This window comes from Mesoplodon densirostris, chromosome 11 (genome assembly GCF_025265405.1).
Source record: "Mesoplodon densirostris isolate mMesDen1 chromosome 11, mMesDen1 primary haplotype, whole genome shotgun sequence".
In the NCBI taxonomy this organism is placed as follows: Eukaryota; Metazoa; Chordata; class Mammalia; order Artiodactyla; family Ziphiidae; genus Mesoplodon; species Mesoplodon densirostris.
The window spans coordinates 67,237,259-67,244,794 of record NC_082671.1 but is presented as its reverse complement, the minus strand read 5'-3'; positions in this window follow the sequence as shown (position 1 = coordinate 67,244,794).

Genomic DNA, 7,536 nt, shown 5'->3' with positions numbered 1-7,536 from the left:
CTTCATCGCAGGAAAGCTGGCAATGTCCAAAAGCTGCAGCAGGGTCTCCTACTCCAGGCTACCAAGGAGGAGCTTGAGGCTCAGAGATGGTAAGGGATTCACCCAAGCTTTCTGCTCTTAAACCTGGATCATTTCCCTGTGCTCTCCCCAGCGCTTATTACATAAATGTTTACTTATACTTGCTCCTCCCATAAAGGACCCAAGAAGGCTTTAGCTGAAGGAGCCACATACATGGGGGTGGAAAGGAAATATTCTGACTCTGACTCCTACTGTAAAACTATTACTTGTCTCTGAGCTTCCTGGCAGCCACAGGGAAAGGGGAAACACAAAGAGGTCATTTTATTCCTATTAGGTGATAGCAGGAGAAATTAACTGTTAATGAAAGACAAGTTTTCTGGTTCCAAATACTAAAAAGAAATGTCTCAGTGTTAAGAGCAACACAGTAGACTGTGCCCTCAGCATTTTATACAAGGGGCAGGGTTGACCCAGATAGCAGAGCCTACAGAAACAGGCCAGTGCCCATGGAACTAGATTTTTCCATCTGCCAGGGCATGCCAGAGGACTGTACTGGGAGCAACTTGAGGTCAGAGCTTGGCAATAGTAAATCCTATAAAACTGTCCATTTAAATTGCATTTTGGGGGGATTTCCCTGGTGGCACAGTGGTTAAGAATCCTCCTGCTAATGCAGGGGACACGGATTCGAGCCCTGGTCTGGGAAGATCCCACATGTCACGGAGCAACTAAGCCCGTGTGCCACAACTACTGAGCCTGCGCTCTAGAGCCCACAAGCCACAACTACTGAGCCTGCATGCCACAACTACTGAAGCCCATGCACCTAGAGCCTGTGCTCCACAACAAGAGAAGCCACTGCAATGAGAAGCCTGCACACAACAAAGAGTAGCCCCTGCTGTCCGCAACTAGAGAAAGCACACGCACAGCAATGAAGACACAACTCAGCCAAAAATAAATAAAATAAAAAAATTTTTAATTGCATTTTTTGGGACTTCCCTGGTGGTTCAGTGGCTAAGACTCCATGCTCCCAATGCAGGGGGCCTGGGTTCGATCACTGGTCGGGGAACTAGATCCCACAGGCCACAACTAAAAGATCCCACGTGCTGCAACTAAGAGTTCACATGCTACAACTAAAGATCCCACATGCCACAATTAAAAAAAAAAAAAAAGGATCCATCACGCCATAAGGAAGATCCCACACATGGCCACGAAGATCCTGCGTGCCAGCTAAGACCCGGCGCAGCCAAATAAATAAATACATAAATAAATATTAAAAAAATAACAATACGTTGCATTTTGGGGGGCGAGCTTCTTGCTCTGACAGACAACTGAGTTCACCAAGCATTTCTGTGTGCCAGGCATTGAGAATCACAGATGATTAAAGCCCAGATAAGTGTCCTCTGCCAGTGCCTGGCATTGTGCTCAGCTCATGTCAGATTCTTGTAGAGAGCTGGTTGTTTTTTTGGGTTTTTTTTGCAGTACGCAGGCTTCTCACTGTCGCAGCCTCTCCCGTTGCAGAGCACAGGCTCCAGACACGCAGGCTCAGCGGCCATGGCTCATAGGCCCAGCCTCTCTGTGGCACGTGGGATCCTCCCGGACTGAGGCACGAACCCGTGTCCCCTGCATCGGCAGGTGGACTCTCAACCACTGCGCCATCAGGGAAGCCCGAGCTGGTTGTTTTTATATCACTCCTGCCCTGCCTGCTTCACTGGGTTAGGGTAAATGTCGAAGGGGGTAGTTGGCAGGAAAGCACTGTATAAATCCCACGCATAATACAGCTATTCTCCAGAACCCTGCAGAGGCATGTCACATACCTGCTCTACCCCAGGCACTAGGTCTGGCACCAAGAATGCAAAGACAACGACAATATAGTCCCTGAATCAAAGGAACTCACAAACTGGAGGGGCAGATGGATATGTAAACAAATTACAACTGTCCTAGCAAGAGAAGTATGTGTGAGAAACTGAAAATAGAACTGAATCCCAGGGAAGGGGGTTATCAAGGAGGATATGACTACTGATCTGGGTTTTGAAGGCTGAATAAGAGTTTTCCCTGTAAAGGGAAGAGGAGCCAGCAAGTGCAAAGCCATGGAGGCTAGGGAGGACCCAGACCTTTCTGAGAATTGTGAGTGGTGTCGAGTGGTTGCAGCGCCGAATACTGGCAAGTAAGTGGTGGGAGAGGAGCATGAACAACCAGAAAGTTGTGTTTCAAGTAAGGCGTAGGTCCAGGGAGAGAACCTGATGAGCTGCTAATTGCCACGTCCTCCAGGAAGGCTTCCCTGACCCCACCAGCAGCTTTCCCCATTACAGCCCTAGTCTTGTGTTGTGATTTTTTTTCACATGTCTGTGGAGAGCAGAGACGGCATCTTCTTATCTCAGCCTGCAGCCTCCATGGCACTGGGCAGGGCCTCCCTGAAAGCACGCTTGTCGGAGGAGTGGGGCCTGTCTCTATGTCTTGCCAGGGGCCACCCATCTGCTTAGAGACAAAGATTTTAGAGATGCTAGGAGGCTTTCTCGGGGTCAGGTTTTGTGCAGGTTTTTAAAATGCTTTGGGAGGTTTCAAAGAGTCCTGGGAGCTTTCCTTTCCCACCATCTGGTTGCTGTCAAGATATGGTGGGTATATCTGGGCTGGGCCCAGGACAGGGAAACAGGAGGCGGGAATGTGTAGGGTCCCTGCGTAGGAATGGCTGCGATGTTCGGACTCTGGCCCCCGAGGGCGGCACAGGCTTCTCATTGTTCTACTCCCTCGGCTCTCCACTCTGGCTGAGCGGGCAGGGCTTGGGAAGGCTTGAGAGACTGGCTCTGGGAGGAAGGCAGCGGCTCCAGGCCCCCTCAAAAGACCATCACACTGTCAGTCAACACCCTTACAGAGAACCCTGGGAGGGCAAAGCCCCTTCTCCTCCACCCCATCAAGTGGGGGGCGGGAAGCTCAGAATTTGGAGCCTGGAGATGTGGGTGTCCAGCTATGGTTTCATTGTGTGAAACTTGGCAAGTCCATTTCCCTCTCTGTATCTGCAGCTGTAAACAGTTGGAATTGATGTGGAAGTCACAGAAAATCACGAGGGTAAATAAAAGGGGAAATCAGAATTACAAGGCAGTAATTTCAATGGCTAAGGTTGACTGAATTCATTGCATGCGGGATAGTGCAATGGCACTTCTCACTGCATCCTTACAGCCGTGTGAGGGGGCCAGCAGTGCTGCTCACCAAGTATGCCTGGCTCTTCCGCTCTTGTACATGGTAGGGTTAACCTTCCTCCAACTAGTTCTTGCCAATGAGTTGTGATCAGAAAAGTCCAGGCCAAAGCATTTAATAGCTACCATATGATTCACCACTCTCTCCTTCCTCTGCCACAAAGACCAACACGGCTCCAGAAGGCGGTTGCTCCATCAGCCGGGGTTCCAGAGTGAAGGAGACATGGAACAGAGCCTCAGTGGACCCAGACCACAGTGGACATGAGGCATGAATCAGAAATAAATAGTTGTTACTATAAGTCACTGGGATTTGGGAATTGTTTGTTACTGAAACATAATTTAACCCATCTTGACTGATATAATTCCCACTTCACAGATGAAGAAACTGGAGCTCACAGAGATTAAGTGACTTATCCAAAATCGCACAGCTGTAACAAAACCAGGTTTGAGACTCTAGAGCTTGTGCCACTTGTCTGGGAGGCCACCACAATGGTTTTTTGCTTGGGTGGAGGTCTGTCCTTTGAGGCCACTTTCAGGCCTGTCAATCTTTCATTTGGTGGGAAAAAAACTTGTGTACAGACACAAGGAGGTCATTGCCACTTTGGGCCACTAGAGGGCAGCTGAACCCAAGCGCGTAATTAACAGGCAGGCAGTTTCGTCCAGGCCCCCAACACTGGAGGAGAGAGACGGGCAGGTGGGCAGCAGGAATACTGAGATGAACAAGACCCATTCCTTGCTCTCAAGGTCCTAACAGCCTGGCAGAGAGCAAGATGGAGGAATTCCAGACCTTCAAGAGGTCACATGAAGGCATCTGGTTCCTATTTAAAAAGGCAACTGAGGCCCAGAGGGGCAAGAGATCTGATAGAAGTTGCACAGTGAGTCAGTTACTGGCCAAAGAGAGGAGAGAAGCCAGCGAGTAAGGACCCCTGACTTCAGCTCAGGGTTTCTGCATCTCAAAGATAATGCAATCCAGTGGGGGTGGGCGGTAAATGCTCCCCCAACTCAATCTGTCCAGGGAGAGCTGTGCTATCCCCTCCCCCAGACACCTCTTTTCTTCCTAGAATCAGGCTGGTCCTCAGGCCTCAAAGCAAGGAGAGAAGGGGAAGAACTCCAGACAGATCCCCTCCCCCACCCACTAGGACTTGTAACAGGTTGTCCTGGTAACCAGAGCACAGCCAAGTTTGAGAACCTAAAGCTTGAAGGGGAGAGAATGAATAAGAAGAGGGGAAGTTCCTAGGTCCACATATTCACCATTCATTCAATCATTTTTTCCTTTTATTCATTCATTCTACAGAAACGTATGAGGGTAATTCTTACCAGGCCCTGGGACCCAGAGATGAATAAAATCCAGGCCCTTCAGAACTGTGCTGTCCAATATCATCGCCATAAATTAAATTTAAATAAAATTAAAAATTCAGTTGCTTGGTCCCTGTGATGAGGCAAAGATTAAAGAAGATGCCAGGAGAACACTTAGCCTAGTTCCTGGCTCAGGGTGAGTGCTCGGAGGATGTCCACCGTCACTGCTGTATTATAGTTACTGTAAGGATCTACTTACGTTCCCATCTTCCTGAGCAGAAGCGGGCTCCTTCCCAGCCCTGACATAGTGCCTGGCACATAGTAAGTGTTCAGTAAATGGTAGCTATTATTATCACCTTCATTATTATTACTATTCTTATGATAGAGGCAGAAGAGGGGACCCAGCCCAGCCCAAGGGCCAGGGTCTGCTGACAGCCCGCAATGCCAGAGCCAGGCTGGGAGGCCTCCTGGGTCTCCTCAGGCCCAGGGGAGGGTCATCTTCGCAGGCTCAGGGCCTTAGTACAGCGTCCAGCTGGAGGGAGCACGGGCTCAGGGGATAGTTGTTGAAGCAGAAAGCCCCTGCTTTAGTCTCCAGGAGCTCCAGCTTGCCTCAGGAAAGACCTCAGATGGGTGGCCAAGGTGGTCTGAGGGTCACAGAACTAAACAGGGTGTGGGGCAATGCAGAGGGAAAGCAGAAGTGAGGTCGGCTCTGGGACCACTGGAGCGTGGCCATATTTGGAGTCTTCCTATATCGCAGACATCTCTCCAGGGTCAGCGTCTGTGGGAGACAGAGCAGATTTGACGAGGGCAGGCAGCAGGGCACCACACCCCACACGTCCTTGAGTCCAGGGCAGCCCAGCCTGGCTGTTACGAGCCTCCCATGGCCCTTTGGGATTCCAGAGGCTCAGAGCAGCCATTCACTGACGCCCACTACTGAGAAGCCGGCCCCTCCCTGCCCCACAGCCCAGCCCAGCTGTGGATGTAGCTGGTGGTACAGGTCAGGAGAAGGCTGGGCCCTAGGCCTGGGGACTACAGCCTGGAGACTGAGGGGACCAGAGGGATGAGATCCCTGAGCTGGTCATTACAGCCAGAATCTGGGCGCGGAGGAGGTGAGGGCCCTGCACTAGAGTTAGCTTCCCAGACTGAAGAACACTAGACCTTTCTTGTTCTCTGATCAAGGTAGGTGAGTATTTGTGGGTGGAGGGAGGATAGTACCAAGTGATTGATGGCGGGTGGATGCTCAGTGATGGGAAGGGATCTGGGGATGTTAGAACAAATAGATCTCAGAAATTCTGTCCTCTGGCCAGCTCTGTGTGTGTGTGTGTCTGTGCGTGTGTGTACCCACTGAGGGTAGATGTTTGTGGTTAAGTGCAGGGTAAACATGCATGTACCCAGGTATGTGTGGTTGTGAGTAAGGGCCCCAAAGCAGGGCTGCAGGAATAAGCCAAGTGGGGAGGTGATAAGGCAGGGACAGCCTTGGGTACAAATATGTGACTGGATGGGGATGAGGGGCTGGGGTGCCACCGTGAAAGATGATGAAGACCCCTCCAATGTCTTGCCTTCCCCGTCCCTGCTCCAAACTTTAGGGCCCTAGCCATAAAATCACACTCCCCCCCATAAGCCCCTGCTGCCAGCCCCCCTCAGCAGTATCATGTCCCCACCTGCTGTGCTGAAAGCAACAGAAACAACTTTGTTCCAGAGGGTGGGTTATATGGAGCCCAGAGTGTGCACCAGCTGGCCGTCTGGGAGCTGTGGACCCCCCTCGGGAGATGGCTCATCCATGTAGACCACCAGCCAGAGTCCTTGATGCCCCCTCCCTGACTCGCCCTGTCCTGGCAGTCCTGCTGCTGCTTCCTCTGTGCTATTCAGCCTTCTCCAGCCCCACCCCCAGCTCACAGAGTGTTTCAACTCGCTACTCTCCTTGCTGTGAGGCTTACAGGATCTCAGTTCCCGGACCAGGGATTGAACCTGGGCCACGGCAGTGAAAGCCTGGTATTCTAACCACTAGGCCACCAGGGAATTCCCTCCTTGCCTCCACTTCTCTTCCCCCTGATCTGGCCATCACACAGTCCTGGAGTGGCCACCTGCAGATCTGACCAGGTCATCTTCCAGGGCCTGAGCATCACTGTGGCCTGGCCTGGGCCCCAGCGCACCTGCAGCCTTGTCTCGCCCCTCCACCACAATACAGCCTGGGAGCCCCATGGAGGATTTTCAGAAAGATACCACATTTCCTCACCTTTGGGCCTTCTGTGTGAATTCCCCCAGGCCCAGGCCCAGCCTCCCTCCTTTAACCCCAAAGGCTGAGCTAATGCTTCCCCCACAAGGCTCACCTCCAGCATAGCTCTGCCTGCTTCACTGTCTGGTGTCCCTGGGGATGGCCGGTCCCCCCAGGGCAGATACTGTGGCTTGTTCACTGGACAAGTACCCTGTGAATGCTCATTACTTCTCTACTTCCCAAGCCTCACCTCATCCAGGGCCCTCTTCAGCTCCGATTCTGGCTCCGATTTCAGCTCCAGCAGCAGGCCAGCCCAGGGCTCTTTCCTGGTTCCGGGCAGGAGCCTCAGGCGCAGACCCTGTTCCCAAGCCAAACTGGTCATCTCTTGGTCTCCTACCTGGGCGCCTGAACTCCTATTTTGGCTGCTGTGTGTGGGAACTCAGAGTCCTCTGGCCCCTTCTGGAAGAAGCAGATAAGCTTCCAATAACCACTGCCCTCCACTGGGGCTCCTGAACATGTATATGTGACCTCCATGGAGTTGGCCAGAGAGGGGCCACACTCAGGCCTGCAAAGGGAGAGGTTTCCTCATGCCGGGGCAGCCTGCTCATTGGATTCCACCCATTGCTGGAACATTCTTCCACATTCGCCTGGTATCTCGGTAGGTGTGTGTGTGTGAGGGACCATGTGTGTGAGGTGTGTAGGCATGTAGCAGGTGGGGGCTGTAGGAGGGCTGTAGGAAGGGACATGTGTTCTCCACTGAGGACTTGACAGTCCCCCAAACAAGGCCTCTTCAGAGGAGTGCTAGCTGCTAGTCAGGAGGGG